The sequence below is a fragment of the Macrobrachium rosenbergii genome, chromosome 56 (assembly GCF_040412425.1).
Source record: "Macrobrachium rosenbergii isolate ZJJX-2024 chromosome 56, ASM4041242v1, whole genome shotgun sequence".
NCBI classification, from domain to species: Eukaryota; Metazoa; Arthropoda; class Malacostraca; order Decapoda; family Palaemonidae; genus Macrobrachium; species Macrobrachium rosenbergii.
In genome coordinates, this window is record NC_089796.1 from 11,705,496 (window position 1) to 11,718,981 (window position 13,486).

The 13,486-nt window shown below is 36.5% G+C and overlaps 2 long non-coding RNA genes across 2 annotated transcripts; both read right to left on the reverse strand.

Moving 5' to 3' along the window:
* Nucleotides 1-395: 395 nt before the first annotated feature.
* LOC136836392 (uncharacterized) lies at nt 396-1,863 on the reverse strand. The gene is made up of 3 exons (XR_010852385.1): nt 1,465-1,863; nt 1,179-1,320; nt 396-445 (listed from the first exon to the last, which is right to left on the reverse strand). It is a non-coding gene; the product is annotated as an uncharacterized lncRNA (long non-coding RNA).
* A 6,406-nt stretch (nt 1,864-8,269) lies between these two features.
* LOC136836393 (uncharacterized) lies at nt 8,270-12,362 on the reverse strand. The gene is made up of 5 exons (XR_010852386.1): nt 12,212-12,362; nt 11,938-12,073; nt 10,791-10,842; nt 9,590-9,654; nt 8,270-8,484 (listed from the first exon to the last, which is right to left on the reverse strand). It is a non-coding gene; the product is annotated as an uncharacterized lncRNA (long non-coding RNA).
* Nucleotides 12,363-13,486: the final 1,124 nt, after the last annotated feature.

The following is a 13,486-nucleotide window of genomic DNA, read 5'->3' on the forward strand; positions in this document are numbered from 1 at the left end:
TTGAAACTAGCGGAGTTATTTTTTTTCTATTAAATTACCATTTTGAATAAATAACTCGGCTAGATACCATCAGTTTCAATGAAGTCCTGTTAGTAAATATATATATATATATATATATATATATATATATATATATATATATATATATATATATATATATATAATATATATATATATATATATATATATATATAATATATATATATATATATATATATATATATATATATATATATATATATATATATATATATATAATCTACACATATGTTTTATATCTACACACACACACATATATATATATATATATATATATATATATATATATATATATATATATATATATATATATATATATATATACATATACACAAACATCTTGAAAGATCACTTACGGGCCGTCACACAATAAAGATAGGAGAGCTACCACAATAACGGACACAAACTGAAAGTAAAAATTATTATTTCAAAACATTATTCTTTGCGTATTATGTAAAGTAACGCTACAGACACAAACCCACTGACTACAGTGTTCAGAATCTCTTATGACCAGAAAAGTAGGGTAAAATCAATTTATTTTAATCCTTAAGTTAATTTTACTATTATTAGCCAACATAAGCACTTATTGATAAGCGGCAATCGAAAATGCCATTACCTTGCTAAATAGCCTTCCAAAAATGGATTGTTCATATAAGAAAAACAAAGGTCATTTGTAGAAAGAGAGCAATATGCATATATATATATATATTTACATACACGAATTAAGTTATTGCCGGAAGTACACGGTACACAATCTATCCCATGCCTTCGTATATTCTCAAACAGAATTAAAACGGGCTAAGCGAACTTCCTTAAAATACAAATGTAAATCGGCAATGGTGAGCAAAGTAAAGAGCATAAGCAATAAATACAAATAAGCAAACCATCAAAATCGATATATCCTTAATTACAGTAGCCAAGAAATGACTCGAGAAAGTGAATGCACATGAAGTCTGTCGTGACAAGTGTAACCTTGTTAAACTATTGTTCAACATTCGCTAATCCTTCATTTCCTCGACATTCTACATAATAATGCTAATTTTGAAGCCACAAATCTGTAGCGGAATTACACCTTGCAAAGACTTTATCGCCCAACAACAGTAATTAGATATCAGGAACTACGGCAGAATCATACTTACGACCCACCGAAGTGCAGCACCACCGGTTAGGAGGTTTGCCACACCAGTTAACACATGCCCCTCGAGCTGTCCGATGGTAGACTTGGGTGGAAGACATCACGGAACACACAATCATTGCCAGTATCAGAAGTCGACAGCTAACCTGTTTATGAATATTCAAGGTTTAACTTTCAATTTCCTTCACCTTTACGACCGGCAGTGTTAGTTTATCTGCCAGGCATTTGTTAAAACAAGTCTTGTACTACAAGTCTAAGAAACGTAATTAAATTCTAAATTAATCCATTACCATTTTGGATGTTCCAAGCGCAAGGAGAGTAGAAGCAGATTCTGCAATTAGTCGGAATCAACGACCAACCGACAACCAAGACGCCTCTCACAGGATTTGTCCTGATCTCCTCGATCTGCGTTGTATATAGGCCGAACCCAATCTCATAAGCGATGTCACACATTTCTTAGCGCGGTGACCGTTCACTTACTGATTGAGAATGATTTAATTTCTCGTTAAAATCTATCGTACAACTGCTTCAGGCAAACGCATTTGTTACATAACTAAAGGTATAATCCTGTTCAAGAAATTACTGGCACTTTGGAAAAGGTGTGCTTTTGGATACTAATAAATAATAAACACTGGCAACTGATTTCGAGCTGACTCCTCCCAGACTCTCACTACTCGTTTAACTTCGTCCAATGCAATTCAAAATTAACGTAAATTACCTAAAATATTGCACAAATACTCAAGGCTACGAACCTAGCAATTAAAAACAAACAGTTCCATGCAGTAACTTGGAAACATCTTTCTGTCTACATGACACCTAATAAAATAAAGGCAGTTTATTGGGCGTGAAAATCAACATTATATAAAAACAAGTACATAACAAAAATCTAGCACTTGCTGCGAGCTGCCTTATTATTATAAAAACCGGTTAACGTTGGTTTTATTTTCTCTGAATCAAAGTTGAAATTCTCTAGACCTAGCTCCGAGTAAATCGTATATCATCTTGGGTCATCCTTGTATTTTGCCCGAAGCTGCATTCAAGGAAAACGCCAACAATCTTAGCAAGAAAAGAACCGCGTTATCTCTCTACTTACCTATATGTATACTGTATGTATGTATATATACACATATATATATATACATATGTATATATATATGTGTGTGTGTGTATGTATGTCTATATACATACATATATATATATATTTATATATATATATATATATATATATATATATATATATATATATATACTATATATATATATATATATATAATCATGAAACTACAAATGTCGCTAATATTGAAATTCCACTTTACTTCAGTATATCTCCGTTGAATTGTCATGAAGGGAATTTTATATAAGTGATAAATGAATCTGGAATCGTGATGGCTCAGTGGTTTTACGTCAACTGGAGTCACTGAATAGGCTTTTGTCATGGGTTCGTGTCCCCACGATTCCAATTCATTTATCACTTATATAAATTCCCCTTCATGACAATTCTCCAACGGAGATATACCCGAGGTAGCGTAATTTCTGATATTAAGGACATTTAGCCTATGATTGATTATATAAATCACGGATTGTGATAAAAATTTCATATATATATATATATATATATATATATATATATATATATATATATATATATGTGTGTGTGTGTGTGTGTGTGTGTATAATATAAGGAGCCCATACAAACGCAAAAAATGTGGAAAATAAGGTTATTTCAGAGACCAAAATGTCTCTCTCCTCAGGCAAATAGTGAATGAGAAAAAGACAGAAAAGCGTATTATATCAGAGGGTCCATTGGTCAGCCGCTACGTCATTCCAGTTGACAAATTCTCTTTAATCTTCTTAATCGCTGGTTGGAGGAAGATTTTGTCTATAATATCAGAATCCCACGCACCTCTTGAAAGATTCACGGTGTTATTTGTTTAATCAAAGCTGATTCCACCATCTGGCTTTTGAACCGACAATTGCAGCTATAAATTATATGAGACATATTCCAGTTTATTCTGTGATTATGGTTATTTATGTGGTTAAAAACAGCTCAGCTCTGCTGTCCGTACCTAACTGAATGTTTATGTTGCATTAATCTCTGGGGGAGTGATTTGCCTGTAAAGCTGATATAAGATTGGTCACAATCGAGGCAAGGGATTACGTAGACTCCTGTGTCTTTTGGGGACTGGCTTTTGTTGGACGTTAATCAGGGATTTGGCTAAGGTATTTGGAAGGTAAAAGCAAAAGGGTTAGAGTTTCCATGCGTCTGTGTCAACTTCTTAATCCTGTCCAGGTGTGGGATTTTGATTTTGTTGCTGGGCGTCTCTCTGGTCTTGTTATGGGGAGGACGGTAGAAAATAGTGTTTGCTTTGTGAATAGCTTTTTCAATTGTATGGTCAGGGTATTTTAGAGATGATAGCTACTTACAGATTAATTCAGTTTCCTTTTCCAGGAAATCCAGGGAGCAAATTCGCAAGGCTGTTAAGAATAAATCGCTGGCTACGTCAACCTTGATAGACATGTCATGATAGCTATAAAAATGGATGTATGACAGAGAAAGTTGGTTTTCTGTATATGGTAAATTTGTATTCCGTCGTGTCTCTAATTATTAAAACGTCAAGAAAAGGAATTTTGTTGTCTGTTTCCCATTCAACTTTAAATTTGATACTAGGCACTACTGCATTTAACTTTGAAAGAAATTCATTGAAATTGCTCCCCTTATTATCCCAAAATGTTAAGATATCATCTACATATCTCGTCCATAGCATGTCTTTAGGTTTTACTGCATTTATTATTACAGTTTCAAAATATTCCATGTACAGACTGGCTAAAACATTACTTGAAGGGCTGCCCATACGGCACCCGAATTTTTTTTTTTTTTTTTTTTTATAGAATGATTCCCCGCATGAAAAGATGTTATTTGATACACATTATTCAAGATTCTTTCCGTTTACTTCTCCTTTATTTAAACGACAGATCGTTTCTCCACCTCTCTCGGCGGCGTCATCAGGAAAGGATTATAAATCGACATACAAGCCTTTTATTACTGCCTGTGGACATTTGAATTTCCTACATGATGTCATTGGGGTAATGAATTTCTATTGGTTGGCAAGTCTCACTCTCTCGTTGGCTGTCTGGGTGGCAGCACAGGCATTTCTGGTGCGCCTTAGGATGCTTCCTATGCTGCAGCTTTCAGCCAAGGGAGTGATTCCCGCCTCTGGCCGATTGTCTTGGTTTGCTTTGTTGTCAGTATACGTGTCCCGGGGTGTCCTGTCGCTCATGTTTCTCTTTGGATTCTCACGGATGTCCCGTGGTTCCTTGAAGAAGGGAGGATGAAGTCAGTGTTGCCCTCTGTATATTTAGCGCGTGCCGTTGTTGATTTATACTAACAGCTACTGCCATTTGCAATCTGTGGAACTGGGCTTCTCTATGCACAATCTCTGTGCTTTCTAATAATTCTTATAGTGTAGGCTTATGGTCATGGTAGTTCCTCATTGGACGTCAGTCAGAGTTGTGGGCTGCACCGCCAGGCCCGAGTTGATCTCGGCCCGACAATGAAGAATTAGAGGAATTTATTTCTGGTGATAGAAATTCATTTCTCTCTATAATGGTTCCGGATTCCCATAATAAGCTGTAGGTCCCGTTGCTGCAGTAACCAATTGGTTCTTAGCCACGCAAAATAAATCTTATCCTTCGGCCCAGCCCTAGGAGAGCTGTTACTCAGCTCAGTGGTCTGGTAAAACTAAGATATACTTACTTATGGTCATGGTGGTCTACACAGTGTTGAAATATTACCCCTTGGTTGCAGTGAGCTTGCAATCGCCATTGCTGAGGGCTTGATATGTCCCTTCGGTTCATTTATATTTGCAAACTACGCTGGTCAACTCCCACATCTCTGTACGGTTGGCCATGCTAGTCTGCATTGCAAGGGTTCCGACTAGGTTCGGGGCTAGTAGACACGTAAGGAAATCCTCTCGTCCGAATTCGTAGGTGTCGTACCACTGTCAATTATTCTCTTCATGGCCTTGATTTATTTGTTCATTTGGATCTACGCTTAGCAGTGACAAGTGTTTCAAGAATGTGAGGAAATCGAGAAGTTAAGAGGGCATTGTAGCTAATAAATACTATATACACACACATACATATATGTATATATATATATGTGTATATATATACATACATTTCTGCTTCACATCGGGACCAAACCCCAGTCTCTCAAATGAAAGGCCAGGGCGCTACCATTTGACCTACACAGGTCTCCTTTTAATTAACTGGTCTGACATCATCTGATGACGGATGTCTGACTACTGGGAGCCATATTTCAGCAGTTTATATCTTATCTCGGTCTACTCTGTAATGGGATGAATATGAAATTATTATATTTAATAATTAACTAATTTTTAAAATATAATATGTTGAAAATAAGACAATAAATCATTATCTATTAAATAGCTGAGTAATAACGGACTGTATCTTTCGATAGCCCCTATCTCTGTTTTCAAAACCACAAACTACGCTTTTGCGAAGATAACAATATCGGATCTGAGCAATCGAAAACAACACAGAAACTAAGAAATTTCCTCAAAGTGCTTCTTGAGTAAAGAGAGGAAAAAATCATTTAAGTTTTTACGACATGCTTGTTACTATCATTTTTCTTGGATGACCATCACGGGATAACAAATCCGAGAATAAATAATTCTTTATCTTATGAGAGCGATTTTCACACAGACCGAAGGACAATTTGAAAGTCCGTCGGCACTTAGCACACTCTCTGCCCGTTAGGTGATGATATTGGTATAATTAATGACCGGACAGTGCCGTCAGGCTACTGAGTTTGAATATGTAGTATCGCTGAATTAGTTTTGAAGTGTCACAACCCTGATCCGGCCAGATAAAAGCAAGACCCTCATTTTACTACAGGTATAGCTTGTCAATAATCGATCTTTTAATCTAACTTATTAATAATATTTTCAAAATACTCTTGTGAAGTCGCAGTTTTATTTTTATAGATTGATTTATTATATTCATTATGTCGTCCCTTATGATTAATACAATCATATGTCGTCACATCGGGCTACCCTTACTGTTCTCTGTACAGATGAACAAAATGGAAGTTTGAGGCGGCAAGTCCGACCCTAGGGGCCTCACGTGCCGTCCAGGTTAGGCAAAAGTACTTTCATTTTGCATATTTATACAGGGGCTAATGATGAGATATACAGCCCCTGGTTGGATGACGCAAAATCTACAAGTGGAATTTATCACCCGTAGACTATCACACAAAAATGTGGAAACACATTGCACCTTTATACTACGCTTACCTTCTACCTTACGTAACTATACGTACATAGTAAACAAGCTGCTGCTCGTGACTGAAGGTGTTGGTTGATTTAGCTTAAGGTAAATCAACCTGAAATGTAGTAAAGTGCTAAAGATAATAACAGACCTGGTGTGGTCTTCCTGGCGTTACCCAAACAACAGGCTACAGAACTGAAATTGGAAACTGAAATGGCTTTATGCCAGCACGGGCTTGTACTCCTGAAGTAGCGTGTACATAATATCGAAGCCACTCCTTGCCCCTGATGAGTTTCCTCCTCAAAAATGAATTTCTTTCTTTCTGTTTGTAATTTCATTCTTGAATTAGAATGTTCAGTATGTTATCACTATCTAATGTTCCATACATAGTTTCTGCTCACTTTCGTTTTTTATGCACCAGATAGAAGGCAAAATGAAGAACGAAAATGACGTCAATGAAGAGGAAGAGGAAGAGGAAGAGGAGGGAAGTGGGACATAGAGCGTGAGGTTTTCGGTCCCCAAGTGGAACGCTTCCAAGGTCTTCACATCCCGGACGAAAACGTGAACAAATCATCAGCGAACCTTCTGGCAGAGTGCTCAGGACTGTCAGTGGTCCCAAAGGGAAGGTGATTTGACGTTAGAAAAGGTGAGGTGGTTGTATGTGTGGTATTAGGGCAGGTTCCCGTGAAACGGGGCCAATGTAGCCATTAGGGCACAAATTCTTCCCTTATTCCCCCCAAAAACGGAAACGTGACTTTTCGTTTACAAGGAAGTTTTTTTGTTTTTATTAAAATGGAATAGACTTTTTCTTTGTAATGGGTGGGTTTAGCTCCATCAGAATAAGAGCGATTTGGTTTTATTTATTTACTTATATTTGCAGAAACTTTTCCTTTCCTTCTCTATCTACAACAGCCGCATTCTCTCAATAAGAAGAAAATTTTCTTCACGTCATTGTGAACAAAACCTTCGGGCTATGAGAATGTCAAACTGAATATCAATTTAAATTCTCCCTCATTTTTCCGTGAAATTCGGTTACTGAATGTATCACAAATTTATAGTGAACCTGACAGGTGAAAGCTCTCTACAAAGAGAAAATGGAGCGTGAAGAGAGAAAAGCAAGATGGCTGGAAGAAAATGGCAAGAATGGCGGACTACCCAATCACGACTTCGAACAACTGCTGGCTGAAGAACAGAGGGTTGCAGGAGAGGTAAGAATTCCTCGAAAAAAAAACATACAGGGATATCACTGGTAACGTGGAAATGCACATTTTAAATTATTTTTTAATCTCGACTTGAAAGTAAATCAAAGGTAGGGACAATTTTAATGGAATTAGCCACTTGTTGAAAGGAACGTTTAGCAAAATGATTATCAAACATGTTCCTGCTTGGATGTGAGCTACAATAACCTCTTTAACTTGATATTTCCTGGAATCCAAAAACCTGACAAGTCTCATCAAAATACCACTCCTCTCTATCAGGATTCATTAAGTTACTTTCTAATATCAGAAAGCTGCATCGGATAACTCCATCGGTAAACGTGTCATGGATTTCTTTTGGTAATGAATAAGATTATCTGCAATCGCTCTCACATCCGCCTGATACATCTTGATTGATTGGCATAAAAAGCTCTTTTGCAACAGAATCTTTGTGATGGTAAACAAATCTCCATAACTCTTACTTCCATGTATATCTTCCACATTATGTTTTGATTTTCTTCATGGAGATTACCAGGTTGTAGCAAATGCATCTTATTACTGGAGAAATATCACTTAGAAGATAAGAATCAAACAGGTTAATGACACTATCTTATGTAACAGCAATTTTTTTCCTTCTCACGTTAAAATTATCTTATATCTAATATAACTGATCTTCTGATGACGACGTTTCAAATTATTGCCCAAATTTCCCGAGCAGACGATGTAGCCATATCAGCAGATTTGCTGTCCGTATGTCCTTTATTGTATACGCGTATAATTCACGCAGTGTTTGGCAGCCAGAGGAAACGTCGCCGACATCACGTGCTGAAATGGCCAAGTTTCACATTTTTTCAGATTACATTTCCATTGAGTTTGGTCCTATGTAGGAAAGCATCCAGTACCTAAATGAAATCTTGAAGGAAAGTACAGACATTTTGTGTCTCTGAATAGCTCTAAATACTAACTTTGAGTTTTAGCGAATGATGCCTTCTGATTTGCCAACGTTCATTGTAATTGTTTATTTACTTAAATACTGAGGGTCTGTAGTCTTATGAACAACGAATTTCACTGAGTTCGAAATCAGTTTTGGTTAAAATCCTTAGAAAATACAGTACCTTAACACGATCAAGATCAATGAAATGTAATTCAAACGAATCAGGAGTGATCAAACAAATATCAATAATGTTTGTGAATTGATGATTGCATCACGTCACACTTAAAAGTAGAGCTATAAAAAGTGCAATTTGATTCATATGTCTACTCTTCTGACAAAAATTACTTTCTGTTCACGGGTTCATGTCATCATACATTAGCTTTATGAAGAAATAAAGAATTTATTGATGAATTTATCAGTCTTTTTCTCTCTATTTTACGGAAATGTATGGTCAAGCATATCCACTCATGAATTCTTAGGTCTTCAATTAAGGTTAAAATCCTCAGAGACTCTTGAACGTCAACACGAGCCTTATGATTCTGGCAGCTGCAGCTGTTCCAGCAACAAAATGGACAGTCCTAACCACTTGACTATGCCTCTGTGAAGCATCTGTGAAGAATTAAAAACATCTTTTCGGAGATCTATGCATCATGCCGAAAATATCCACTTATAAAATATCTAGAGGCGAAAATGTTCCATATTTCTGTCGATCAGTCCTGTGCACATAGGAAAGTTACGGCACTGTAAAATGTGCTCTATCCTGATCTCAAAATTTAACTGACATGGCTTGTTGGTCAAACATCTGAAGGTTTCTGTTCCTACTTTTTATGACAGACAAGCATCAGCCGCTGTGAATGTATTTTATAACTTCACAATGATATACCAAATACTGAAAAAATTACAAAGTAAATATATAATATCACTTACAAATTTAAAGAGTTTTAGTGTCTACAAACGGTACTAGATCTAGACATTTTAAAAATCCTGCATACTTACTGAAGGAGTCCAAAAGGCTTCAGTCTGCTACGGCCGTATGGCTGTCGACGGGTCACTTCCCAATGCTGAAAAGGAAAAAACCGATTAGCTACTGTTAAGTGAAATAGTATCTTAAAGCCACTATATATTTATTCTCTTCGATACGAATGTACTAACAAGTGCAGATTGTATGTATGTACATAGGTCTCCACTCCTCCTTCCTCCTAAAACTTCTGAATTATACCCACATTTCCCGGACTAGCATTGACCACTCTTTCCAAATGACCAGACACTCTCAAAATACCCTGACCTTTTTACCATTCAGTTTATCTCAACATTTCTCATCGTTTCAATTTTTTTTTTTGTCATGCTGTGTACGGCACAAGCAGTTTGTCTCAATAACTTAAACATTTTTGCTTTTATTAGCAATTAACACCCAAATTTCACTCCAATACCTTTCTTGTTTTACCTATTTTGTAAATCATCTCTTCTCTCATCCTGCTATCTTTCGTCCTATTTAAACCTAAATTCCTCCATTCTTCCTCAAACTATATCAGTGGTCATTGCTTTGTCTCCCTGGTTTCAATTTAATCTTAAAACTTTACTCTTGCTCACATTTACTATCAACTTCTTGTAAACACTTCCAGACTCATTTACCAGCTGCTGAGGTTTCTCTTCACTATCCTCAATCAGCACTGTATTAAGTGCAAACACCATCCATTCCACACTCCATTCACAACTCATTTTCTTATTCCACAACTTTGTCCATTCTCTAACTTCTTGTATCACTATCTATAAAGATACTGAGCTACTACAGAGATAATAACACACCCTTGTCTAAGATCCATTTCTACACCGAACCAGTCACTCTCCCGTCCACATATTCGGACACACTCTTCAGAAAAAAAACTTTTAATGACCCTCAGTACCTTATCTTTTATACCAAAGTCTGGAGTTCTGCCTCTCACGTAAGCCCCGAGATAGGAGAAAAGAGAAATGTTGAGTGTAGGATTAACAGCACTGCTGTTTTTACATACTACACATATACATACACACACACACACACACATATATATATATATATATATATATATATAGATATATATATATATATATATATATATATATATATATATATATATATGTATATATACATATATGTGTGTGTGTGTGTGGTTTAAGTGTCTATACATATACACAAACGTCTTGAGTGATCACTTACGTGATGTCACAGCACTTGAGATTGGGAGGGGTACCGCACCAATTGTTACAAGCTGGAAGTATAAAAAAAAAATAAATATTTTTTCAATACATTAGCCTTTGCATATAATGTAAAGCAAGTAACGTTATGCGAATGGAATATAAAATTTAGACTAAAGGCCACGCGCTGAAAGGTAAATTGAGAGCAAAAAGCTTTTAAATGTGTAACAGAAGGAAAACCTCGCAGTGGCATTTTATATACAACAACTTTCAGGAGAAGGTGGAAAGTAAAACGGAAGAAGGAGAATATGAACGAAGCTACAGTAAAAGGAATGAAAGGGGCTACATCTATGGGCTGAAGGGATGCTGCAGAGAACCCTGAGTAATGCCTACAGTGCACCACTTGTGGTGCTCTGACGGATCTACTCGCCAACGGGCAGTAAGGCTACAGACGGTATTCGGAATCTCTTTCGGCCAAAAGACATTTGGTTTTAATCTTTAAATTAATCCTGGTACTATTGTCCAACTAGCAAGCGGCACTCCAAACTGCCATTAACGTGCTAAAAAAAAAGGCCTCCAAAAATGGAATATTTGTATAAGGAAAGGAAAATATGTTGAAAAAGAGCAATATGTACATACACTAGTATAAATAAAGTTACATCGTTAATTTTATACAATATATTCCATGCATTGTTCTATTCCCAAAGAAAATTAAAAATTAGCTGGACGAACTTCCTTAAAATACAAATGTCTGTGTAAAAAGAAAAATCGGAATTGGAAAGCAAAGCACAGAGTATAACAAATAAATATAGATAAACAAACCATCACAATAAAAAATATCACTTGAATAAAGTAGCCAAGAAATTATTCAAGAAATTGAATGCAACTGGAGACTGTCGTGACAAGTGAGGCCATTTTAACCCAGTTTAAAATTGGCTATTCTTTAATTTACTCAACATTCTACATCACAATGGTAATTGGCAAGCCACAAATCTATAGTTGAATAAAACCTTGCAAAGACTATCACTTTTCCTTTCGATTTACACTTTGCTTGGTTTACATAACCGTTTACCACTTCAAAAATACGAAGGCTAAGATAGATGCCACACGCTTCAGTTATTTCTATATTTTCATCAAGAAACCAGCCTACTTAAGCGATTTATACTTACCCGGTTGGCAGCACCACCGCCTAGGTGGTATACCGCACCACCTGACGCATGCCCCTCGAGCTGTGCGGTGTTCGAGTTGGGTGGAAGACATCACGGAACACACAATCATTGCCAGTATCAAAAGGCGACAGCTAGCCTGTTTAGGAAAATTCAAGGATAAACTTTCAAATTCCTTCACTTGTGTGACTTTGTCTATCTGCAGGATTCTGGTTTCAAAATATGTCTCGTACTGCAAGCCTAAGTGATGGAATTAAATAACAAATTAATCCATTACCATTCTGGATGTTCCAAGCGAAAGGAGAGTAGAAGAAGATTCTGCAATCAGTCGGAATCAACGAGGTAACGAGAGCCAAGACGCTTCTCCAAAGACTTGTCCTGGTGGTCCTCGATCTGCGTCCTATATAGGCCGAACCCGATCTCGTAGCTGAATTCACCCGTTTCTCAGCGCGGTTGCCGTCACTAACTTACTAATTGAGAATGTTTCATTTACTTATAAAATTTATTGTAGAATCGCCTCCTGAAAACGCATCTGCCACATCATTAAAGCCATAATCCTATTCAAGAAATTATTGGCACTTTGAAAAGGTGTGCTTTTGGATAATAAAAAATAAACATTGGCAACTGCACCGTGAACTGACTCCTCCGAGATAACGCTCTCGCTACTCCTTTGGCTCTCCAATGCAATTCCGAAGTCAACGTAAATTATCGAAAATGGTGGACAAACACTCGAGGACTAAGAGCATACTGACGGAAAAAAAGGTTCATGCCGTAACTTGGAAACTTCCTCATGTTTACGTGATTTTCAATATAAACACATGTGAAACAAAAATGGCTTATTCAAACGTCAGCAATAATAACGCCGTAAAAAAAAAAGCTTGCAAAAAAATTAACTCCCAGATATTGTATCAACTGAATAACACCACTACATAAACACAAATTCTCCACAAACTCTTGCACTATTATATATGCAAACTACTCTGGCAACCACACCCATAAAAGGATATTTGCAGTCATAGAGATGCTTTGTTGCACGTTTGTGCATAAGCGGTTGTGGCCATATTTTTCTGAGTTATTGGCTAGTCTATCCATAACATGAAGAACAGTGCAAACACAGAATTAGCAATTGTCGTTATTTCACCATTAGCATCCGTCTGCTATCTCTGTATTTACCACAGCTTCAAAACATTTCAGCTGAATTAAACATACTGATAATTAAAAAAAGAGGAATATAATTCATCACGCAAATAAGCAAAACGAAAAAACTACATACTCGTGTAGGCTAGTTTATTTACCAAATAAATGAAGGCAATTCGTTGCGCATGAAAATTAACATTATATAAAAACAATTACATAAGGAAAAACCAGCACTCGCTGCGTGCCTCCTTATTATTGTAAAATCCGGTTAACGTCGGTTTTGTTCTCTGAACCAACGTCTAAATTCTCTATACCTGGCTCCGAGGTAATCGTGTATCATCTTGCGTCATCCTTGTATTTCGCCCGAGGCTGCATTCAAGGAAAACGCCGACGATTTGACCGAGGAAAAAAGAAT